General features: G+C 36.0%; 1 protein-coding gene and 1 non-coding gene across 4 annotated transcripts in view; one reads left to right on the forward strand and one right to left on the reverse strand.

The window, feature by feature from the left end:
* Positions 1-27,316, reverse strand: part of NSRP1 (nuclear speckle splicing regulatory protein 1) — a 58,136-nt gene that overhangs the window by 12,546 nt on the left and 18,274 nt on the right. The gene's annotated exons all lie outside the window — the stretch shown is intronic.
* LOC116861703 lies at positions 8,516-8,596 on the forward strand. Its single transcript, XR_004381532.1, has one exon. It is a non-coding gene; the product is annotated as a small nucleolar RNA SNORD116 (small nucleolar RNA).

A 27,316-nucleotide genomic window follows, 5' to 3' on the forward strand; every position in this document is an offset into this window, starting at 1 on the left:
GTGGATAGGCAAAGAACTAAGGACATTTTAGGTGACAGTAAACGGACTACAACTAGACAAAAAGATACTGATTACAAAAACAACAAGAGCTAACATTTATTGAGCCAGGTGGTATGCTAAGTGTATTACTTGTATATTATATGTATTACTCATTTAATACAAATTCCTGTCATGTGATAAATTTCTCATTAGAATATCAATTTTAAACATTAAAATATTAAATATTTTAATAAGCATATCTCATGAATTCTTTCCAATCTATTTTTAATGTCTCAGTCTTTCTAATCAGCATAAATTAAGTATTTTTTGATCACTGACTTAGTAATGTTTTAAGGACTGACTAGAAGAGTAAGTCCCCAAACATTAGACTTCTACTTGCTTTTATTATTTTTTCCTATCTCTCCTCTAGTCAGTCATAGTTTACCTGCTGTCACTTTCAAATTGGTTGCTTCAACCTAAACTACTGAACTTAGAAAAATAAAACACAACTAGTACTTTTTAGACTCATATAATACAGAATAAACAGATTGGGAAGGGCCTTTCCAATGTAAAGTATATACACTTTGAGACATAAGTGGTTTTGTCTCCTTTTTTATAAATGTTTTGAAGGATGATGTCTGTCTGTGTGACCTTTGAAAAAATCAGTTATTACTTACAGGGTGATAACATAATGGAGGGAGTAATTTTACAAATTCTATTCAAGGACTTGTATTCCCGGAATTCTAACAGCATCATCAGTGGATAAAGAGGTAGTGGATAAAGAGGTGAACCTAAGCTGAAAAAGGAAGATTACCTCCTTTTGAAGCTCATTTGATTCTCAGTTTTCTAACTGAAGGAACTCTGACAATGACTATTAAAGTTTTAGGGGCGCCTGGGTGGCTCAGTGTGTTGGCCTCTGCCTTTGGCTTGGGTTATGGTCTCGGGGTCCTGGGATCGAGCCCGATGTTGGGCTCTCTGCTCGGCAGGGAGCCTGCTTCCCCCTCTCTCTGCCTGCCTCTCTGCCTACTTGTGATCTCTCTGTCAAATAAATAAATAAAATCTTAAAAAAAAAAAAGTTTAAAGTTTTCACTAAAATCCCAACAAATTGAAAATATTTGGGCACCTGGGTGGTTTAGTGGATTAAGTGTCTGCCTTCAGCTCATGTCATGATCCCAGGGTCAGTGGGGAACCTGCTTCTCACTCTCCCTCTGTCCCCTTCCCCTTTTGTGCTTGCTGTGTCTCTTGCATACACTCTCTCTCATATAAATACATAAAATCTTTAAAAAAATTGAAAATATTTTAAGTTGAAATGCATTTAATACACCTAACCTACCCAACATCATATCTTAGCCTAACCTACCTTAAACATGTTCAGATCACTCACATTAGCTACAGTGGAGCAAAATTATCTAACACAAAGCCTACTTTGTAATATAGGGCTGAATATCTGATGTAATTTACTGAATACTGTATTGAAAGTTAGTAACAGAATGGTTAAATGGCCACAGAAGAGTAGTAAGTGAATGGAGTGTTCACCCTCATGATCACATGGCTGACTGAGTGAGATGTGGTTCACCACCAGTGACCTGCATCATGACAAAAGAGTACTGCTTGTCACTAACCCAGGGAAAGATTGGAATTCAAAATTTGAAGTACAATTTCTACTGAATGCTATCACTTCTGCACTACTGTAAAGCTGAAAAATCCTAGGTCAAAGTATTCTAGGTCGGGGACCATCTATGGTTTCTATAAAAAGGAAGGAGGAGCGCCTGACTGGCTCAGTTGGTACTGCATGCAGCCCGTGACCTTAGGATCATGAGTTCAAGCCCCAGGTATCACAAAACACTTTAGTTCTTGCCACAAAATATTCTAGCCTACAAATGGCCTAAGGAAAAATAGCTGTTACATAATATGATTAAGGATGAATGTGAGTGACCTAACCATAAAATAAGTCATTAACTGATTACTTTCAAAATTAGCAGGCCTGCAGACTTAACAGAAAGAAAAGAGAAAGGACCCAAATACATAAAATCATGAATGAAAGAGAAGAAATCACAACCAACACCCAAGAAATACAAACAATTTTAAGAACATATTATGAGCAACTATATGCCAGCAAATTTGATAATCTGGAAGAAATGGATGCATTCCTAAAGACATATAAACTACCAAAACTGAACTAGGATGAAATAGAAAACCTGAACAGACCCATAACCAGTAAGGAGATTGAAGCAGTCATCAAAAATCTCCCGACAAACAAGAGCCTAGAGCCAGACGGCTTCCCAGGGGAATTCTACCAAGCATTTAAAAAAAAAATATTTAATTTATTTATTTGATAGAGATCACAAGTAGGTAGAGAGGCAGGCAGAGGGAGAGAAGCAGGCTCCCTGGTGAGCAGAGAGCCTGATGTGGGTCTTGATCCCAGGACCCTGGGATCATTACCTGAGCCAAAGGCAGAGGCTTTAACCCACTGAGCCACCCAGGCGCCCCATCTACCGAGCATTTAAAGAATTAATTCCTATTCTCCCGAAACTGTTCCAAAAAATAGAAATGAAAGGAAAACTTCCAAAATCATTTTATGAGGCCAGCATTACCTTGATCCCAAAACCAGAAAAAGACCCCATCAAAAAAGAGAATTACAGACCAATATCCTTAATAAACACTAATAGGAAAATTCTCACAAAAATACTAGCCAATAGGATCTGACAGTACATTAAAAGGATTATTCACCATGACCAAGTGGGATTTATTCCAGGGCTGCAAAGTTGGTTGGTTCAACATCTGCAAATCAATCAATGTGATACAACACATTAATAAAAGAAAGAACAAGAACCATATGATACTCTCAATAGATGCTGAAAAAGCATCTGACAAAGGACAACATCCTTTCTTGATCAAAACTCTTCAAGGTGTAGGGACAGAGGGTACATACCTCAATATCATCAAAGCCATCTATTAAAAAACCCACTGTGAATATCATTCTTAATGGAGAAAAACTGAGAGCTTTTCTGCCTAAGGTCAGAAACACGGCAGAGATGTCCATGATCACCACTGCCATTCAACATAGTACTAGAAGTCCAAGCCTCAGCAATCAGACAACAAAAAGAAATTAAAGGCATCCAAATCGGCAAAGAAGAAGTCAAACTCTCATTCTTTGCAGATGATATGATACTTCATGTGGAAAACCCAAAAGACTCCACTCCAAATCTGCTAGAACTTGTACAGGAATTCAGTAAAGTGTCAGGATACAAAATCAATGCACAGCAATCAGTTGCATTTCTTTACACCAACAAGACAGAAAAAAAGGGAAATTAAGGAGTCAGTCCCATTTACAATTGCACTCCAAACCATAAGATACCTAGGAATAAACCTAATAAAGAGGCAAAGAACCGGTACTCAGAAAACTATAAAGTACTCATAAAAGAAACTGAGGAAACACAAAGAAATGGAAAAATATTCCATGCTTATGGATTGGAAGAACAAATATTGTGAAAATGTCTATTCCACCTAAAGCAATCCACACGTTTAATGCAATCCCTATCAAAATACCATCCAGTTTTTTCAAAGAAATGGAACAAATAATCCTAAAATTTATATTGAACCAGAAAAGACGTCGAATAGCCAGAGGAATGTTAAAAAAGAAAGCCAAAGTTGGCGGCATAACCATTCCAGACTTCAAGCTCTAGCACAAAGCTGTCATCATCAAGACAGTATGGTACTGGCTCAAAAACAGACACATAGATCAGTGGAACAGAATAGAGAGCCCAGAAATAGACCCTCAACTCTATGGTCAACTAATCTTCCACAAAGCAGGAAAGAATGTCCAATGGAAAAGAGTCTCTTCAACAAACGGTGTTGGGAAAATTGTGGACAGCCACATGCAGAAAAATGAAACTGGACCATTTCCTTACACCACACACAACAACAGACTCCAAATGGATGGAAGACTTTAATGTGAGACAGGAATCCACCAAAATCCACAGGCAGCAACCTCTTTGACCTCAGATGCAGCAAATTCTTCCTAGAAACATCGCCAAAGGTAGAGAAGCATGGGCAAAAGTGAACTGTTGGGACTTCATCAAGATCAAAAGCTTTTGCACAGCAAAGGAAACAGTCAACAAAACCAAGACAACCTACAGAATGGGAGAAGATATTTGCAAACAACATATCAGATAAAGGGCTAGTATCCAAAATCTTTAAAGAACTTATCAAACTCAACACCCAAAGAACAAATAATCCAATCAAGAAATGGGCAGAGGACATGAACAGACATTTCTGCAAAGAAGACATCCAGATGGCGAACAGACACATGAAAAAGTGCTCCACCTCACTCAGCATCAGGGAAATACAAATCAAAACCACAATGATATACCACCTCACGCCAGTCCGAATGGTTACAATTAACAAGTCAGGAAATGACAGATGCTGGCAAGGATGAGGAGAAAGGGGAACCCTCCTACACTGCTGATGGGAATGCAAGCTGGTGCAGCCACTCTGGAAAACAGCATGGAGGTTCCTCAAAAAGTTGAAAATAGAGCTACCCTATGACCCAGCAATCGCACTACTGGGTATTTACCCTAAAGATACGAATGTAGTGATCCGAAGGGGCATGTGCATCCAAATGTTTATAGCAGCAATGTCTACAATAGCCAAACTATGGAAAGAACCTAGATGTCCACCAACAGATGAATGGATAAAGAAGATGTGGTATATACAATGGAATACTATGCAGCCATCAAAAGAAATGAAATCTTGCCATTTGCGATGATGTGGATGGAACTAGAGAGTATTATGCTGAGCAAAATAAGTCAATCAGAGAAAGACAATTATCATATGATCTCCCTGATATGAGGAAGTTGAGAGGCAAAGTGCAGGGTTTAGGGGGTAGGGAAGGAAAAAATGAAATAAGATGGGATTGGGAGGGAGACGAACCATAAGAAATTCTTAATCTCACAAAATAAACTGAGGGTTGCTGGATGGAGGCGGGTAGGGAGAGGGTGGTTGAGTTATGGACATTGGGGAGGGTATGTGCTATGGTGAGTGCTGTGAAGTGTGTAAACCTGGCGATTCACAGACCTGTACCCCTAGGGCTAATAATACATTTTATGTTGATAAAAAATAAAAAAATTTTAATTAAAAAATGGTTAAAAAAATTAGCAAACCTGCAATTATTCTAATTTTATGTTTGAAGACCAGTTGTTCACAAAATAATAGAAGGGAGTATTTATTAATAGTGCCTTCTAATAAAACTACAAATTATCATTAGTTTCAAATGTAGGAAGATAAAAATTACTCCCTGTAAGGGCCTTCACCCCCCCCTTTTTTTTTAAAGAGAGAGTGCAAAGAAAGCAAGCTCGAGTGTAGCAGGGAAGGGCAGAGGGAGGAGAGGGAGAAAAAAAGACTCTTAAGATTTCAAGTAGTCTCCACACCCAGCGCAAAGCCCTACCAGGAACTTGATCTCACCACCCTGAGATCATGACCTGAGCCAAAACCAAGTGTCAGCTGCTTAACTGACTGAGCCACCCAGGTGACCTGGGCCTGTATCTTAAAGAAAACACAATTCAAGTTAATAAATTGGCTCTTATGTAAACATTCCAACTGTCATAAAAGTGCAAGAACTGCTATTGTACCACACGAATCTTTCAAAATAGGTTTTGTACCAAAAACCTCAGGGAAATAACCTTTTATAAAACCTGAAGTAGTAGTTCCTTGCAAATATTTCAACTTGATTCAACAAACATGTTCTGAGAGCCTACTATGTGTACAGCACTGAAAGTGGGAACAGAACCATATCTGATCAACATCTTAATTTTTTATGTCTAATCTAAGAGTTGGTAGGTTTCTTTTAGCTTAATTTCCAAATAAGAAATCAACATGAAGAGATAAAATGCCAGGTCCATTTTAGAGATACTAATTATAACAATACCCTCTTCTCCACACACACACATGGTTATCAAGTATATAAACTGCAGAAGTAGGAAAATCACCGTGACTGGCTATTCTTAGTCTTTACTACCTCCCCTGGTAGTTTGTTTTGTGTAGAGAATAAGAATTATTTAAATGGGTACCTGGGTGGCTCAGTCGGATTAAATGGCTGCTTTCGGCTCAGGTCATGATCCCAGGGCCCTGGGATGGAGCCCTGCATCAGTGGGGGGTCTGCTTCTCCCTCTCCCTCTACCCCAACCACCAACCTGTTCTCTCTCTTGCCCTACACTCTCTCACAAATAAAATCTAAAAATAAAAAAAATTATCAATCTAATGTTTTATTGGGATACAGTTGGACAAACATGATCTAATTAAAAGGGAAATGGTTTTTAAAACCTTCACAATTAGTTCAGATAAATGCAAGAGAAACCACATGATTTTGCATTTCTTACATCACTATGCATGTTTGGATGGGTTGACTCCTGGGCTTTTGATAACTGCTACAAGAGAAATAGCTTTATATGTATTACTAGAGCTCCTTTAGTAATACATGGAATAGAGTTTAATGACTCCAGGAAAGAAATAAGATACTGGACCATTAATTTATATTACTGAATTACCTTTCTTTAGTCACAAAAATTTTCTTTACAAAGTGAAACAAAATTAAAAAAAAAATTCAGAAAAGGGTTCTGAATATTCTTTTGTTTTTCTTTCAGAAATCAATCTTTTCCCATAACTAATAAGTCACAAATTTTTAAAAAATCATATATAGCCTTCTTTATTAAATAAGACATTTACTTATCCACTTATCCAAAACAGTTCTCAACTAAAGAAAAAACAGTTAAAGAATCAGTCCTTCCTCAAATGGGTTATGGCTATAATTTTTGGTTGTGCTCTGAGAACTCAGAAATGAAAACTTCCTGTTCTTTATTATTTTTCTTAACTTAGCAACAGATCATTTACTAAAGGTCCTACAACTCAGCAGTCTCTATTATGAGCTTTGTTTGTCCACATTCACATGATTCTCATTTAAGTACAAAGCTTGTTTAAGAGCTGCCAAAAATACACAAAATTTTTATTATATAAGCTCAGAATGAAAAAATGGACATGGCTATAAACAGAAAAATTTAGAAAATATAAATGACCATTAACTATATGAAAAAATATTCAATCTTACCAATAATTAAGGAGATGAAAATGAAAATAGTAACTTTTATCATCAATCAAATTGGTACAGATTTTTAAAGTTATATCATCCAATACTGGCAAGGTAATGAGTACACACTCCTATGCTATGAAAGTGTGAAATGGTTCCAATTTGGCAAAATGAATTAAAAGCCTGAAAAAATATGTTTCTTTTGAACCAGTAATTATTCCACTTTCAGGAGTTTGTTGTATAGATTTTTTAAAAAAAGATATACAAAAAGATTTAGGACCTATTATAGTCACTGTATTATATAATGGGATATCCATTCACATTAGTGAAAAACTTGAAGCAACCTTTCAACATCAGAAGATGAGTTAAGTGAGCTGTATACCCTTCAACACAAAGTTCTGCAGCCATTTAAAAGCCTGTTTTCAACAACATTTAATGGTATGGGCAAACTTTTATGCTATATCCATGTTAGTCCATGTTCACTACTAATCATTCCCTCTCATATTATGGCCACACTGCTTCTTGTGTCTTTGACCTTGATTAAAACCTTCCCATGATGTCCTCTATAATCCCTGGATTCTCATCCTCTTTGATGAACCTTTATTTCCTTGACTGAAACTGTCTCTTCCCCAAAGATACCCTTTCTTCTGAGGCTGCTCATGGTTTACATACTTCACATTAGGAAGACACTGTGTCTCCTCCTGATTCTAGTGTCATACACTGTGGGTAAAAGTAAAACCTCTACTCCTTTGAAGTTTTTGCTTTATATATAACTGTTACCTTTATCCCTTTTTACTTTCAATTTATGAATCCTTTACTACTATCTCTGACACCTTGATCTCAGTTTTCCTCTCTGCTTTATATCATGCCATCATCATCACAGATAATCCGTACAACACAGTGACCTGACATTGTTTTCCTCAGGTCCAGTTATGATGGTTTCCTCTCCAAGTAGCTACCCTATCACTGTCACCCTTGTCATTATCTGTGACTGCTCCAGCTCTGAAACTATAAATCTGGACAACCAAACCAACAACCACCACTACTTTCCCACCAAATTTCACTGTATAGAAGATGTACATTATTTCATATACTTATATTGATGAAATCAGGATACACTTCATACAGCAGGCATCATCTAACCGCTGTTGAGCAAGAGGTATTCTTAGTAGTTGGTTCTACCTGCATGTGTGTAAATACTAAAACAGCATCAGCACCAAAATCTGCAGAATGAATATCATCAAGTGTTGGTAACATAACATTTCTTAAAATTATGCAATTACAGAGATAATTTACTCTGGAGTCCCACTTGGGCTTACTACTTAACATGCCTAGTTCATTACCTACAAATACCCTCCTTATGACCATACTTAAGCTTGATGTCAGAAAGAATGATAAATTTAGAAAAATGCAGTCATCAATGAATCTGAGTGAAGAAATAAGTTCAAAAAAGACTGATTGATCATGACTCCTTCATATGCATTCCTTGGAAAATCTGAACAAAATGAGTGAGAATTCACTACAATCAAGAAAACAAACAAACAAAAAACTTCCAGATTTGAAAAAGTTTTAGGAACCCTTAACTAATTATTTTTATTCACATTTTGATTTTTAATATATGTGTAAGAGTAACCAGAGGTAAAAATTTACATACTATTAAGTCTAAAAGAACTTTCAATATTGTATAGTAAATATATAATTAGAATTCTAACTTATAAGAATATTATAGTTTAATTGGTAGTGTTTTGTTAATGATGCATAAAGTAACAGTGCAACTTACAATGCTTCTGACTTCAACAGAATATATAGCTCTCTTGCTCATTTATTTCCACTATCTTTTCTTTGCTCTTACAGATGCCACTAATCCCTTGATTTTTCTATTTTTTATTAATCTTTTTTAAAAAATTTATTTGACAGAGAGAGATCACAAGTAGGCAGAGAGGCAGGCAGAGAGGTGGGGGGAAGCAGGCTCCCCACCGAGCAGAGAGCCCAATGTGGGGCTTGATCCCAGGACCCTGGATCATGACCCAAGCCAAAGACAAAGGCTTTACCCCACTAAGCCACCCAGGCGCCCCTATTTTTTTAATTAATCTTTAAAGTAGTGAATCTTCCACTACTCTTGCCAATAATCTAAACCCCCATTGCCCATCTTTTATACCTATTTGATAAACATGAGTCCTGAATCCATGCAACCAATTGCTGTTTATAGTAGGCAGCTAAACACTCCTGGAAAATATTATTTCTTAGCTTCCAACTGTAACTGGGTCCTAATGGTATTTACCAAATCTCCTCTTTTACTAAACAAGTCTCTCTTTTTCTCTACCAACTATATTCAGGTCTTCTCTCTTTGTAAACCTCCTACACCCTGTCAACTTTCCCTATACATGACATTACCACTACCTTTACAAATTATTATGAAAAATTATCTACAAAAAGGGTAAAAAAAATAACATAGTACCTGTGAATTCATTACTCAGACTAAGAAATGGAACATTATCAACAGAGATGAAGTCAATATATATCCGTCCCTAAGTCTCATCTTCCACCCTTTCCACCCTAAATTTTGTTTATATAATCTCCTTGCTTTTTGTTAGTTTTGCTACATATGTATTAAAGGACTTCCGGACATGGCCACTAGGCATACTGATTATTGTGAACTGAAGACACTTGAAAATTCCCATGTGAAAGGTGCCTTCCCAATACCAGAAGGAAGAAACAAACTTATCACTGAACATAGGGAGTCAAGGCCAAGAGAAATCGAAACACACCTTGTTAAAATAACTATCTTCCTTAGTCTACACATATATTTTACTTTCCCACAATTTCTGCCATTCAACCTAGTGTATAAGCACTTAGGTCTAGTCACTTCTTTGGGTCTTCATTATTCTAGCAAGGGCTCCCATGTAAATATAAAATGAGCTTTGCTTTTCTCCTGTTATTTCGTCTTATGTCACTCCCAGCCAGAGACTCTGTGATGATGGAGGAACAGTTTACCTCCCTTATTTTATGTCTCTAAATGATGTTAATTTTGCATGATCTGAACTTTTATAAGTACTTCCGCTAATGAATATTTATTTGGGTTATTTCCTTTTCTTTTTTCCCCAAAGAAAGCAGCCATAAACATTGTCCCTAAGTCCTGATACACATGTGTAACCATTTAAGAGAACTGCTATGTTGTAGAACATCGATCTTTAACTTCACTAAATACTGACAAACTGTTCTCCAAAGTGGTCTAATTTCTATTCCCACCTACAGTGTATAAATTTCCATTACTTAATTCTTGTGGACATTTTATATAGTCCATACTTTTCTGTATTTTTTTCTAAGACTTTATTTATTTGACAGAGAGAGCGAAAGAGCACACGCAGGAGCGGCAGCAGCAGGAGAGGAAGAAGCAAGCAGGGAGCCCAATGCAGGGCTCAGTCAGCACCCTGGGATCACAACCTGAGCCGAAGGCAGACACTCCACCATCTGAGCCACCCAGGTGCTCCTTTTCTATATTTTCTAAATGGTCTAAAGGAATATGTATTTTTTATATACACAGGAGGTTACTATAATTAAGTAACCAGAAATTATTCTAATTTACTAAGTAACAAATTTATTAAGTAACTTTAAGATCTACTCAGAACTGAAAGTTAATTATGCTTAGTATCTTGATGGGCTGTGGAATATAAAGTGCCACCTGCCTTTGTGTGGTCAAAGTTTCTAATTCTACACCTTCAGTCAGTTAGTACTTAATGTTGCCAGGTCACTCCATGCCAACCTTCAAAGAACTAAACAAATTAAACTAATGCCTTTATTTTTTTTTTTAAAGATTGTATTTATTTGACAGAGATTGCAAGTAGGCAGAGAGGCAGGCAGAGAGAGGGGAGGAAGCAGGCTCCCTGCGGAGCAGAGAGCCCAATGCAGGACTCGATCCCAGGACCCTGGGACCATGACCTGAGCTGAAGGCAGAGGCTTTAACCCACTGAGCCACCCAGGTGCCCAAACTAATGCCTTTATTTAACTAAAGAACAATTAACACCAACTTAAAACATTTATTCATTCACTTATGTACTTAGTGGGCATATGCCATGTGCAGTACACTATTCAAGGTACTGGCCAAAAAACAATAAACAAAAACCTTTGCCGTCAATGAACTTATAAGGAAACAAAAACAGACAAGTAAAATATATGTCAGATGTATTGCACCCTATGCAAAAAAACAATCAAGGAAAGGTACAGACACTAAGGAGCAGACTGAATTTAAAATAAGACATTCAAGGAAGGTCTCAATGGGAAAGTGTCATTTGCACCAGGACCTGCAAACAGTTAAGAAAACAAGTCACAATGAGATATAGAGAACACTTTTTCAGGCACAGAGAATCGACAAGGGCATGGTTAACATGTCCAAGGAAGTGGCCATGGATCAAACAGAGTGAATGGAGACATTTACTGCAGGTATTCAGAGGGGAAATCATGGTCTGAGAGAGTCAAAGAAGTATCTATGGGAGAGGAAGATTTAAGCTAAATTTAGAAAGAAAGGTAATAGGAAAAAAAGTTGTATTATACAAAGGAAACCCGATAAAGAAATACAATGACATAGGGGCGCCTAGGTGGCTCAGCATCTGACTCTTGATTTCAGCTGGGCCACCCGAGGTCATGGGATCAAGCCCCACACAGGGCTTGGGCTCTGTGTGCAGTCTGCTTGGGATTCTGTCTCTCCCTCTTCCCCTCCCCGACTCATGCACTCTCTCTCAAAATAAATGGGAGTCTTAAAAAAAAAAAAAATACAATGACATAAACATGGCAAGAAGGAAGAGATCAATATGATTAAAAGCAAATGACTTCTGTATGGGTGCTAAGAACTAAAACTCGACTCAGACTACATTATGTAAAATAGAACCCTAAATGTGATGTGAAGACAAAAAAGAATTAACTTTTTTAAACTTAATAAAAAAGTCATTTAGAAAAATGATCTGGAATCAATGTAATATGGATAACAGGGAATTATACAAAGGGCACTGAGGTTTTAAGACTATGGCACATGGGAATGGATAAATGGGATAAACTAGGTGATGCTCTAAAAGAAACAGAACTTGGAAGCAGATGGACTGAAGGAATGCAGAAAACAGGACCAAACATGGTATTAAGGTTTCTAAGCTTGGAGACTGCAGAAATAGTAATCAAGAGGTAGAATCATACATGGCCTGGAGAGATCATTTCATCCAGAGCTGTGTTTTTATTTATTATTATTTTTTAAAGATTTATTTATTTTGATTGATTTATTTATTTGACAGACAGAGATCACAAGTAGGCAGAGAGGCAGGCAGAGAGAGAGGAGGAAGCAGGCTCCCCGCTGAGTGGAGAGCCTGATGTGGGGCTCGATCCCAGGACCCTGGGACCATGACCCGAGCTGAAGGCAGAGGCTTTAACCCACTGAGGCACCCAGGTGTCCCCAGAGTTATGTTTTTAGAATGATTACAAATTGGACAAAAAAATACTTATCCAAAAGATATGAATGTACATTTTTGAAATCTTATGACAATAATTCTTCATTGAGAACTCAATTAATCTCATATATAGAACATGAGCCTCATAATTTCATTTCCTTAAAGTAAGTGGAGAACTTTCTGATTTATGGTACATTTTTTTCTAATATCTAAACATTTAGGTTTTGAAGAATAGGCAAAGAACCGAAAAATGTATTCACCTGAAACAATTCCTTAGGAAGGCAAGTTTTAAATCCATACAAATATGATAGACTATTTAATAAAATGATGCAGAAACAACTATCTTTTGAACGAAATATTAAAACTGATTTCTTAACGTATCTCTTCCCTTTTAGCAAACACCAAAACACATTCTAGGCATTATTAAACATTTAAATGTAAACACAAGTTGCAGAAACACAAGTGGAAAAGAATAAAATGTTTTATTAAAAAGTAAATGACAACATAGCCATACAAAGGACTTAGAGCATCTAGGACTCATATATCAGTAGTGGAAATGTAAAATGGTGCACCAACTTTGGAAAAGAATTTAGCAGTTTCTTAGAGTTAAATATACACCTACCACGCAATCCAGCCATTCATTCCATGCCTAAGTATTCATCCAAGAGAAATGAAAGTATAGACGGTACACAAATGTTCACAGCCATTTTACTTTTAACAGCCAAAAATTGGAAACAATCCAAATAACTAACAACAGGTGAACAGATAAACTGTGGTATACTTATACAACAGAATACTACTCAGCAACTAGAAAGAGTGGACTACTGAAACGCAGTGTGAATTAATCTCAAAGTAATTATGCTGAAAGAAGCCACCCACACCCCTCAACCAAAGTATATACTGCATGATTCCATTTATATAAATTCCTCAAAATGAAAACTATAGTTGTAGAATTTAGATCAGTAGTTGCCTAGGGTTATAGAGGGGATCGGAAGGGGCAAGAGGGAGGAACTACAAAGGGACATAAAGAAATTCTGCAGTGTGATGGATATGTTATCTTTATTGCAGTGATAGTTCATGGTATATACTTATGTCAAAATTTAGCAAACTGTGTATTGTAAATAGGTGCATGTATACATCAATTATACCTCAATAAAGGTGTTTTCAAAAAGGAAAATAACATCAGGCCCTACACAAAAAACTTTAGACTTTTATCTGTGGTGGGTAATTTTAAATAAACTATGTAATAATAACAATTTAAAAATAAAATGAGCTGTGGCTATTACAACTCAAAAATCTGGAAGAGGAAGAAGAGAGGATCTGAACCAGTGACAGGGCTGACCAGTGTTTTAGAAAATCAGTTGCAACACAGCCTCAATGAATCACCTCAGGAAGAACAAAAGGGCATATTTAGAAATTAAAGCCAAGAGCCAAAATATGTCAAACCAACTACATATAAGGACAGGTACAGAGCAAATTCAGAGACAGGAATCTAGTAGCAGAGGCAAATTATTATGCAACAGATGAACAGACAGAGACAAGCTAAAGAGCATGGTCCAAGTATACAAAGCAAATCATTCCTGGAATGCATAAAAACACTAAGATACGAGGCTGATTTTAAGATCAGAAAGCAGGGTAGCCCACATCATACGAAGCTAGAAAATGTATAGCCAAAAACAGGCCATAGTCAAATAGACTGCAGAACGAACAAAAGCTGTGCACAGGAAAAGGAGCCCACAAAAAAATTTTTCTCAAAGTAAGGCGGGCTGTTCCATCTGGCTTTTATCCCTGGTTGCTCAAAGAGAAATGTCCTTAATTCCAACAAAACACCCTTAGTAGCTTCTGAAATTTTAACTTCTCTCAGAAGTGAAGATATTTTAGTTTTAACCTGAATTATATATAAATTCACTTTCATAAAGTATTGAAAAGAACTCCTTGAAAGCAGAGATCTTATCTTATTCAAACTTCTATCAGTAGTGCCCAGTACAATGTCTTCTACATATCAAATTCTTAAATAATGATATTTAAAAGTTCTGAACAAGAACATGAAAAAAAAAATGTGCACTGAAATCTACATTATTCTTTTTCTGAATTAACACTTAATATTACTAGACCGGGGCGCCTGGGTGGTGGCTCAGTCGGTTAAGCTTCAATCTTTGGCTCAAGTTGTGATCTCAGGGTCCTGGGATGGAGCCCTACATCAGGCTCCCCGCTCAGGTCCCTCTACCTCTGGCTGCTGGTCCCCCTGCTTGTACTGTCTCTCTCTCTAATAAATAAACAAATGAAAACAAATTATTTCTACACCAGTCTCCTTCCATTGCCTAGGACCTCCCTTTGTTCCTTTCCTACTGTCAAGAGCATATGTGATCCTTAAATGGAAAACAACTAGTAAAAACTTAAATTAATAATTAGAGATAGTTAGAAAAATTAATTTGAGGCAAAAAAAAAAATCTCATCCAATCAAAAGCCGAATGTGCATAATTTTTTAAATTAGTCATACTCGGGTTACATTCTTGATATTAAGACAAGCTCCCCTTGAAATTGTTCTACAAGTGAGAGGTTGGATGTAAGAAACAAACAAAAAAGCAGTGAAAAATCTCTCGGAAAACAAATGATGGCTTGTCTGGACAGAGGGAGGGAAGAGTAGCAACCCACAGCTGAAGAGTATATGACACACAACTGGGGGGCTGGATGATGGCGAGCTTTTCCAAAATGTCTCTCTCCAATCACCTTAGGCAAAAAAGCACAATTGCTCTGAGGTAATCTCAGAGCAGCACTCCAGTTTAGGTGGGGTGGCAACCCCAATGTTCTCTCTGTTCGCTGAACAAAATTCCACGGAACCTTGGTCTCAATAAAGAGCAAATCTCTGATGGAGTTAATAGGAAGGGTTTCTTGATGGATGATGCAACTGGGAAGTCCAGATATCCTATGATCCAAAATACTGTAGGCTCTCTGCTCTGGGGTTCTTCTTCCTTTCTCCAGACAACCTGACCACTCCTTTCAAACACAGTACCAGCTAACTTAATGTGGCTGAAAATCTCGATGGAAAATGTGTTCATGGAAAAAAATCAATCCATCAATCAAGCAAGAAAGCACTGAAGTATAAAAACTATCAAAATCTTTTTAAAGATTAAAAACAAATACGTTATATGTTAATTGAATTTAAATAATAAAAATGTTTTAAAAGATTAAAACAAAAAAACTGTATATACATTAAAAAAAAACAAAATTAATGAGTTAGTCAGACTATAAATTTTATATGACCATAATACACATCCTCAGATATGAGAGGATGTGGGTTAGTATGAAGTAGAAATCGTTTTTAAAAAAGAAACCATCTGAGGGGCACCTGAGTGGCTCAGTCAGTTAAGCATCTGCCTTAGGCTCGGGTCATGATCCCGGCGTCCTGTGATCTGGCCCATGTAGAAGTCTCTGCCCGGTGGGGAGTCTGCTTCTCCCCTTCCCTCTGCCTGCTGCTCCTCCTGCTTATGCTCTCTCATTCTTGGTCGAATAAATGAATAAAATCTTTAAAAAAATAATAAATACATAAATAAATAAAATAAAGGTGATTTGAGATTTAATTAAAAAAAGAAATAATTTGAGGTAATGTATATAGAAAACAGTTAAAATGAAAATATCAAGAGATGGGTGAATGGATTAATGGGTATAGCTGAAAAATGTTTTAGTGAGTTGGAATTATTAGGCTAAGAAACACTTCTAAAACATTAAGAGGAAGGAATTAGGAAGATTTTTTAAAGGTACAAAGACATGATAGAGTATTAACTTTGTAAAAACAGAAGATATAGAAGATGTATAAAGTAAACTGATTCCCAGAAGTATATGAATGACTGAGAATTTTCTAGAATTAAAAAAATGTCAAATTGAACAGCTTATGAGTGCCAGAGGATAAATAAAACACACACATATACATAAACAACACCTTGATACAATAAAATTTAAGAGAATCAAAGATAAAAAAAAAAATTCTAAGAGCTTCTAACAAGAATAGTTTACCAAGAAAGGATTAAGATCAAAATGACATCAGATACCTCATTAGAAACACAAGATTTAAAATAATTCTTAAAATTACTATGCAGAGTAATTTTAAAATGTTGACAGAATTTTGAACCAAAAAGTTTATATCCAGATAAACTATCATCAAAAGTAAAGCTATCTTAAGCATACAAAGTCTTATAATATTTCCTACATTAAAGGCCTTCTTTGAAAATACTCATTAAAGGAACATTCCCAACAAGAATGATGTTATAAAAGATACATGAAAGTGAATAAATACGGGCACCTGGGTGGCTCACTTGGTTAAGCGTCTGCCCTTGGCTCAGGTCATGATCCCAAAGTCCTAGGACTGAGCTTAGCATTGGGCTCCCTGCTCAGTGGGGAGCCTGCTTCTTCCCACCCCCGCCTCGCAATGTTTGTGCTCTGTCAAATAAATAAAATCTTAAAATAAAAAAAAAGTGAACAAATAATTTAGTAAAACTTACTATTACCTTCAAAAAGGAACAAAACATATAACCAAAACAATCTAGAGCCAAAAATCTAGGGAAGCTCTGTATAATAGAACTTTCTGGGATAACTAAAGTGCTCTACCTTTATCTGTGTTGTCCAATATGGTAGCCATTAGTCACATGTGGCTATGGATAACATGAATGTGGCTAGTGTGACTGAGGAACTCTTAAATTTTAAGCTTAAAACTAGTGGGTGCTGCTATATCAGATAGCACAGATCTTAGCATGTTCCAATAAAACTTTACTTAAAAACAGGTTGCTGGCAGATAGGCCATAGTTTGCCAACATCTCACCTACTAGGTGATATAAATATAGTATGAGAAAAGGAGGCCAAAGTTTGCCACAGTACTTGCTAAAGGGAGGATGGTGATGTAGATAAAAATACTTAAAAAAAAAAAAACCATAAATGAAAGTCTGGACTTATCTGGGCAATGACCAAAAATATTTTTCTTTTTTAAAAAATTTTTTATTACTGAAGAACAGTTGACACAGAACATTGTTTTAGTTCTAGGTGCAGAACAGTGACTCAACAATTCTGTATGTTACACTACACTCACCCTGGTAAGTGTAGTTACCACCTGTTACCATACAATGACCAAAATTCTAACTAAAACAGAGCAAAATGTGGAGCTTTCAAATTGGGAAAAACAAACAAACAAAAAGAACCCCAAAACCCAAAAACGAAAATTCAATCTATTAAATAAAAAATATAAAATGACAGGAAAGTTCTAATACAATGTTCCAATACATACATGTAAATGAGTTAAACTCACTGATCTAAAGAAAGATTCTTAATATTGGATTTTTAAAAGATGTAGAAATGGGCACCTGGGTGGCTCAGTGGGTTAAGCCTCTGCCTTCGGCTCAGGTCATAGTCTCAGGGTCCTGGGACCGAGGCCCACACCGGGCTGTCTGCTGAGCAGGGAGCCTGCTTCCCTGTCTCTGCCTGCCTCTCTGCCTACTTGTGACTTCTGTCAAAAAAATAAATAGAAAAATTAAAAAAAAAAAAAAAAAGATGTAGGAATAGATCAATAGGGATAGCCTAAGTCCAAAAAGGTACAGAAATGCTGAAAATAAATGGCTGGGAAATACGAAGGACAACTGTGAACCAAGAGCTTCACAGTAATTAGAGAATTTAAAAAAACAAAGCACAGAATAGAAAGCAAAAACAAATATAAAGGGGCTCCTGTGTGGCTCAGTGGGTTAAGCCTTCTGCCTTCGGCTTAAGCCTTCTGCCTTCGGCTCAGGTCATGATCTTGGGTCCTGGGATCGAGTCCCGCATCAGGCTCTCTGCTCGGCAGGGAGCCTGCTTCCTCCTCCTCTCTCTCTCTGCCTGCCTCTCTGCCTACTTGTGATCTCTCTCTGTCAAATAAATAAATAAAATCTTTAAAAAAATATATAAGGGAGAAGTAGGGTACTGTATTATATACTGAAGGAAAAACAGATTAAGAACTGACAAACATAAACATTTATGCTTTTACAATGAATAAAACACCAAGACAATTCAACGGGGGAAAGAATAGTCTTCTCAATAAATAGTGCTGGAACAACTAGATACCTACATGCAAAAGAATGAAGTTGGGTACTTACCTCACACCATATAGAAAAAACTCAAATGGATCATAATGTAAAAGTAAGCACTAAAACTACAAAACTTAGAAAACACAGGAATAAATCTTTGTGATCACGGTTACATACTACATGACAAAATTTGTAACTTACCAAACCAAGAGTACAAGCGACAATTGAAAAAAAAGGCACAAATTACATTTTAACAAAATTAAAAAGAACTGTATTTCAGAGGACAGCATCAAGAAAGTGAAAACCCACTGAATAGAAGAAAATATCTGGAAATCATATATATGGTAAGGGATTTGTATCCTGAATAAATAATTCTTACAATTCAACAATAAAGACTAAAACCAATTTAAAAATGAACAATGGACTTGCAAACTTGGATAGACAATTCTCCAAAGATATATAAATGGCCAACAAGCACTTGAGAAGATGCTCAGTATCATTAAGCCATTAAAGAAATACAAATCAAAACCACAATGAGATGTCATTTCACACCCAGCAGAATGACTAAAATAAAAAATAATAAGTGTTGATGAGACATGGAGAAACCGGAATCCTTAAATGTTGCTGGTAGAACTGTAAAATGGTGTAGCAACTTTGGAAAATAGTCTGGCAGTACTTCAAAAGGTAAACACAGAGCCACATAAAACCCAGCAGTTCCATTCCTAGGTATATACTCAAGAAAAATGAAAACATCTCTATACAAAAGCCTATACATGAATGTTCATAGCAGCATTATTCTTAATAACCAAAAAGTGGAAACAACCCAAATGCCCATCAAGATGAATGGATAAACGAAATACGGTATGTATATCCATACAATAGAGTATCATTTGGCCATAAGAAGGAATGAAGTATTGATAAAGGCTACAACACAGATGAACCTGAAGGCATTATGCTATGTGAAAGAAGCCATGTTTTGTGACTACAAAAGGCCACATATTATTATATGATTCCACTTACTTGAAACCCACTGAATGAGAGACAGAAATTCAATAAGCAGTTTCCAGGGTTTGGGGAAAGGGAGAAAGGAGAGTGACTGCTAAAGGGCACAAGTGTCTTTTTGGGCTTTTTTAAAAAGACTGTTCTAAAATTAGGTAATAATAATGACTGCACAACTCTGTGAATATATTAAAAACCATTGCATTTTATGGCATGTGAATTTCTTTGCAATAATGTTACAAACACATACACACAAAGCAACAACAATTTTATAGAGACATCAACAATTTTAGATGGCAATTTTAACTTACTCTTCTCTGAAACTAACAGAACAGGAAGATTAATTAAGAAAATACAAGTAAGTTCAAACTAACAAATATATAGACAACTCACATACTGTGAAAAATAAACATGCTTTTCAAAGACATAAGAAGCAAAAACTGTGCTGGCCACAAAGCAAACACCATATAATCGATGTTCTTTCATTTTAACAATAAAACTAGAAATCCGTAACAACAAAAGCAACCAAAAACAAACAAATAAACAAAAAACAACCTCCACCATTATGTCTAGAAACTCAAAAACCATAGTTCTAAATCCTCAGGTCAAAGAAGAAATTATAAAGGAAATTACAGGATAATTAGACAAGTACAACAATAAAAATACTATGTAACAAAGTTTGTGAGACAACTAAAACAATATTAAAAAAACTATAGATTTATGTGCTTATGTAAGAAATATCAAAGTTCAACTCAAGTTGAAAAAGTATCTATAGAATAACTCAAAAGAACAAAGGAAACAAAGATATGGGCAGAAATCAAACAGAGTAGAAATAAAATGGAAAGATGAATAAAATCAAATGCTGATTCTTTGAAAAGATTAGTAAGCACACAAACTTCTGGCAAGATCATCAAGAAAAGTGAAGAGATACAGGTGATGATAGATGAGATTTAAAAGTACTAACACAGGGGCACCTGGGTGGCTCAGTGGGTTAAAGCCTCTGCCTTCGGCTCAAGTCATGATCCCAGGGTCCTGGGATTGAGCCCCACATCAGGTTCTCTTCTCAGCAGGGAGCCTGCTTCCTTCTCTCTCTGCCTGCCTCTCTGCCTACTTGTCATCTCTGTCTGTCAAATAAATAAAATCTTAAAAAAATCTTAAAAAAAACCCCCAAAACTTGTACAGGCCAATAACGACAAAGACATCCTCTCCCAAACAGCCATAAACCCTGATAGTTATAGAAGCTGAATTCTCCTAAAATTTTCAAGGAGCAAATAATTCATTTTCTACAATTTGTTACAGATAATGGGATACAAAGAGAAATACCTAAAATGCTTTATACGGCTGACATCATTTTGATTTCAAAACTAGATAGTAGTACGAAAAGAACAGATAGCTGTTTGTGTTTTCTTAGAATTTTTGTCTATTTGGCATCCATCCACCAGAAGGCCAATAACATTAACTGTATGTTATTATTTCCTGTATTCTTGATGCTCTGGCATTTGTGACCTTGCTGATTAGGGAGAAACTACCTCTTCCAGGGTTGGCCAATTCCTGAGAGATAGCAAAGGTTAGTCCAAGAATGTATTTTTCCTATGTAAACTGAAGAGCCCAAACTTCAAATCATCTCCTTTACCTGGCTGTTATACTTCAGGAGGCATTATTCCTCTGCCCTAAGCACTAAAGGTCAGATATTAGCAATTGGAGAGCACCTCTTTAAGTCCGGAGCCTGCCAACATTATTCAAACTAGCCAATTCTGTTTGAAATGTTTCCCCCTTCCTTGCCTTACCCCTTGCTCTTGCTTTTGCTTCCTGACTACATCTGGTACTTCCCATGTCCTTGAGTAGAGTAGCATGCTCCCTTCTCTTGTGAACAGTAATAATCTTTCAATGCACTCTCTTCATGTCAATGTCACCCCCATAAATTAAAATCTGCAGGCACATTTTCAGATAATAACTAAAGCCCATTTCATTTATGAACATAGATGTCTGAAAATCCTAAATGAAGAATTAGTGAATTGAATCTGTTAGTATATTAAAAATAACACATACTGTTCAAAAACAATTAACACAAAAAAATCAAGAATGGGGGCGCATGGGTGGCGCCTTGGGCTCAGGTCATGATTCCAGGGTCCTGGGATCGAGCCCTACATCGGGCTCCCCGCTTGGCAGGAAGCCTCCTTCTCCCTCTCCCATTCTCTCTGCTTGTATTCCCTCTCTCACTGTCTGTCTCTGTCAAATAAATTAAAAAAATCTTTAAGAAAAAAAAAAAAAAAGAAATTCAAGAATGGTTTAATATTTGAAAATCTATCAATGTAATCACATTATGGACTACAGGAGAAAATGACTATTTCAATAGATTCAGAAAAGGCATCTGATAGTTTTAATGATTTATTAAAAAATTGCCAGTAAACTATGAACAGAAGGAAAAATTCCTTAACTTGATAAAGTCTACATACTAAAAGCTAATATACATCAAACTTAATGGAAAACTTCAGAATCATTCCATTTAAGATATAGATAAGAAAAGATGCCCATTGAGGCTCTGTTCAACATATTACTGGAGAATATGGCTAATATAATAAAATGGGGGGAAGGGGGAAAAAACCACGGAATAAGGATTAGAAGAGATGAAGGAGATGGTGTAGACAAATTATCATCATAAATGAGTTTAGAAAGACCGCCAAATACAAGAAATCAACTTAAAAAAATCAATAGCGTTGCTGTGTACCAGAATAGTCATATGGAAAATAAAGTACCACTCAAAATAGTTATATGGAATACCTAGGAATTAACTTGAAGATAAGGCAGAGAACATTAATAGTGAAAAATCACCTCACAAAAAAAAGTCTAAATGAATGAAGAACTATACCACATTTACAGGTAGTTCCTTAAAGATTAATCTATAAATCCAAGACAGTTCCAGTATAAATCAGGAAGGTTTTGTTCTAGTTTTCAAGAAATTTCACAAACTTATTCTAAAATGTCTATGTAAGAATAAACATCTAAAAATAATTCAATCAAATTTAAAAAGAAGTATAAAGGGACTCACCCTACTAAATAGTATGATTTACTACTAAGACATAATAATAAAAAACTGTATAACTGCCATAGTAACAAACAATAAACAAGAGAGCTTAGCAGATTCATGAATATATGGTAACTTGACATGATAAAAATGGCCAATAAATCAGAAGGAAAAGCATGCATTATCTACAGATGGTACTGGCAAACACCTGTGCCATTCTAAGAAAAATAATGTTGGATCCCTACCTCACAACATGTATAAAGGTGAATTCAACATGACCTATATATAAAAGGTATTACAAAGCCAACAGTAGAGAGGAGAATATCTTGGAGAATAGCTTCAGAGCAGCGAATATCTACTTAGACAAGACCTCTAAAGCACAAACTATATAGGGGGAAATTGATTTGACTACATTTAAGAGAGAATTTATGCTCCATAAAGGACACATTATAGTCAACTCTAAGCTTAATAACAAGTTAGCACTCAAATATTGGACTTAAGCTTATGTATCTCTTAAATAACTGTTTCATGAGGCAATTCAGTTTGGCAAGACCACTGTTTAGTACACATGGTCATTCAGAAACCTAAGCTCTTTCTGGCTTGTTGCTCTGCCATTTGCTAGGGTATGGAGAAAGTTAGGTCATGGCCTAAAATAACAAACCTATCCATCTTCCAATTTATAACAAGGAAAAAAAGAAGCCCACATCATTTGTTTTGAGCTATTGAAGTAGAAATGCACGTAACACTTTTGCCCATATCTGATTGGCAAAATTAGTCACATGGTCTCAATTTAGCTAATGATAAAGTTAAAAAATGTAATCCCTGGGGCGCCTGGGTGGCTCAGTGGGTTAGGGCCTCTGCCTTCAGCTCAGGTCATGATCCCAGGGTCCTGGGATGGAGCCCCGCATCGGCTCCCTGCAGGGAGCCTGCTTCCTCCTCTCTCTCTCTCTCTCTCTGCCTCTCTGCCTACTTGTGATCTCTGTCAAATAAATAAATAAATAAATAATCCTTAAAAATGTAATCCCTAATTGAGCAGCTATGTGTCCAGCTTAAACTGTCTGTAAAGGTAAGAACAAATTTTGGTGAATTATTAGCAGTCTTCACCATAAGGACACAAAAAAAGTAACAGACTTATGTCTAAAACCAACAAGGGATTAGTATCTAAAATATATAAGGAACTCTTACAAATCATAAAAAATAGAGACAGGAAATACAACAGAGAAGTGGTCAGTGGACATTAATGAGAAACTTGAAGAATAAGGAATGCCTAACAAACACATGAAGAGATAACTCAGCTTCATAATAATCAATGAGGTACAAAATAAACTAAGAATTGGAAAAACTATAAGGTGTTGATGAGTAAATGGAGAAATAGTGACCACCAACAAAATGAAATTGAATGTAAACTGCTATATGTATTCCAGAAACTAATGTGCCATGCTCCCTCTAATCCTAATCTTCTTCCTTAGTGAAAAATTTATTTATATACTCCCCAGTTCAGAAATCTCACTCCTGGATATATTCCCCAAAGAAACTCTTTTGTGGGACAGGCATGAGAATGTTTTTTTCTTTACAGTATTGTTGTGGTAGGAGGAACAGAGGGTAATTTAAATGTTTATTTCTTAAGGGAATAGGATCAGATAAAGTAGATATATATATATATATATATATATATATATATATACTGTAGTTAGAATGAACTAGCAGTGTTGACTTAAAAAGATCTGTAATACAATGGTATTTACATATATAAAACATACTCAAAACAACACAATATAAAAGGACACATCCTCAAGCATATCTATCAAATCAGGGTATGTTTAAAGGGGAATGGGAGAGGGGATTAGGGATGAAGAGGAAAACTAATAAAACAGGAAAAGAGCCTTGTCAGGCTGATAATGTAATTGTACCCCGAAATGAGGACTATGACTAAATTCCCTGCATGTTTAAAAAGTTTACTATGTAAGTAACAGTTCTTTCCCTTGCCAAAGAGATGTCTCAGTTCCAGAAAGACACACAGACATAAAAATATGAAAGATGCAGTTCTGAAATAATCTTGTTTTGTATGACAATTTCTCTATGATGAAAAGACATAGCAAGAAGTGGGAGAAGCATAAAAGGAGTTTTAAAGGAGTGTAATTTTAGACTGCTCATAAAAAAAGGTATAGTTCTTTAACACTGTGCAAGATACAGATTTAAGGAAAACAAACTCAGAACATGGTTTTTAATATCCTATGCTGCATCAAAGAGTTGAAGAAAACATTTTATAAGATTTAGTGAAAACATATTTACTATAATTAATGACCTCTTCCTATTATTGCTTGACTCACTAATAAAAGGAAAACTACAATTTATTCCACTTAGAAACACAAACTTATTTTCCAAAGGGACATCATTAACTATGTTGGTAATAACTAGCACACTTATAATCAAGTCAAAGTTGTGGAGCGCCTGGGTGGCTCAGTCGTTAAGTGTCTGCCTTCGGCCGGGGTCATGATCCCAGGATTCTGGGATACAGCCTGGCATTGGCTCCCTGCTCAGCAGGAAGCCTGCTTCTCCCTCTCCCACTCCCCCTGCTTGTGTTCCCTCCCTCGCTGTGTCTCTGTCAAATAAATAAAATTTAAAAAGTCAAGGTCTTGTTGTCCCCACACAGGCCGATTTTAATGAAATACCCTTGGCAATTTTTTTTGAAAGACAAGCAACAGTTTGGCACCTAATATATAATCACAATGACCAAGTCAGGTGTGCAGCATCCCCAGTACAGACTTTATTAGAGTTCAGTTATAAACACACAATCTCTTGACACTGAAGATGTAGTTCTTGCAGATAAAGCCCAAAGGCAGGAAATGAATCTTCTCCCAAAAGCTGCTTCTTATCTTTAAAGTAACCTCAAATTATTACTAAACTAATAAAGTAATTTTGTTCCAGAAAGTGATCTGATCTATTTTATTTTCAGCTTTTGATAAATCCAAGAATGAGATGGAGGATTATTACTTTTTGTCTCACTATACACACTGAAACACAACATGAAAATAAAGGAAAACAAATTTTAAATGATTTTTTTATGGTAAAGTTGGAATAGGCAATAGCAAAGCCTGCCAATAGATGAGGAAGATGGGTATGGTTTCAGAAAAATAAAAAGCTAATTTTGTTATTTAACAGAATATTTGGAAGTAAAGCCTTTATTATCTTCTAATTACAAACTGTTAAAAAATGAGTAAAAAAGGTACAATAAGATTGCAAACAAACATAATTCAAAAATATAACTACGGTTATTACTACCTTCTTAATGGAATTTTTTTCTAATACAATGGCCCTTACCTAATGGCCACAACCCAACATGAAGATCAAGATTCTATTAAAAAAGCAGGCTACCAAAATTATGACTGTCAAACACAACCTAACATGGAGATAGCACAAGAAAATTTCAGATGACCAATGATTAATGATGATTTAGTTTTACTGCCCACACAGAAGATACCAGTTTCATTGTAGCAATCTGCGCACCATTCATTACACTTCCATTCTATGCCATGCACTGTAGTAGGCATTTAATATCATAGCAATACAGGTACTATTTATCACACAGCTACTCTATGCCCCACACTGTACTAGGTATTTGAGGTATGCTCTCTCTAATCCTTAAAATAAACTTTTAGATCATATTATAAAATAGAAGGTTTGTTGTTATTTTTAATGTGGATCTGAAACTGAGAGATTAAACAATCTGCCCAAGATCTTAAGCTAGGAAAACAATGCAAGCTTCTGGTTTAAGGTGGCAAATTAATACATGCTGCAGCCTCCTTCTCCTGCTTCTCCTCCTCCTAATCCAAACCCTCAAAATGACAGGAAATCCACAATTATGCCAGAAAACAAGAAGGTGTACTTTTAGTGTACTGGAAACCTGAGGAAGATAAAAGGCAAGAAACCAAACTGCCCACAGACACTGAATGCTAGAAAAGGTGGGAACAGTTCCCAGGGTGCTACAAATTCTGAGGTAAGGGAGAGAAAATAGGAAAAGACAGAAGACAGATTAACTGCAGTTTCTGCATTAAAAGCAGCAATACGGGTAGATCTCTATATACTGCCTTTTTTGGAAAAGGCAAATAACAGAGATTTCATTTCTGCCCTTAGTTGGAAAGGGTGAACACAGAAACTTGAGTAAGTCTGGTAAAATTTTAGAATACCAAGGATAAATAAAGAGAAAAATCCTAAAACATATGAGAAAGGAAGTTGAGAAAGTGGATTACTCACAAAGAATTAGATAGACACCACACACTTCTATTTGCAAAGAGTGGATATAAAAATAAAACAAAGTATGATACTTTAAAAAGTTTCTATATGTAACCAAACTATCTTTTTTTTTTTTAAAGATTTTATTTATTTATTTATTTATCAGAGAAAGAGAGAGCGCACAAGCAGGCAGAGCGGCAGGCAGAGGCAGAAAGAGAAGCGGGACTTGATCCCAGGACCCTGGTATTACGACCTGAGTCGAAGGCAGCGGCTTAACCGACTGAGCCACCTAGGCGTCCCCCAAACTATCTTTCAAGTGTGAAGGCAAAATAAAGACATATGCAGGTCTGCAAAGATTCAATTATTACCCACAGATATACTCCAAAATAATTACTTGAGAATATACTTACGCAAGTACAAGCAGCATGAAGTAACCAACATCAAAGAAACCAATAAATTCTAAATGATTCTTGCATTAAAAAAGAGATTCAAAACAAAAGTTATGAACTACTTTTTTAAAAAA

This window comes from Lontra canadensis, unplaced genomic scaffold (assembly GCF_010015895.1).
Source record: "Lontra canadensis isolate GAN:19392208 unplaced genomic scaffold, GSC_riverotter_1.0 scaffold204, whole genome shotgun sequence".
In the NCBI taxonomy this organism is placed as follows: Eukaryota; Metazoa; Chordata; class Mammalia; order Carnivora; family Mustelidae; genus Lontra; species Lontra canadensis.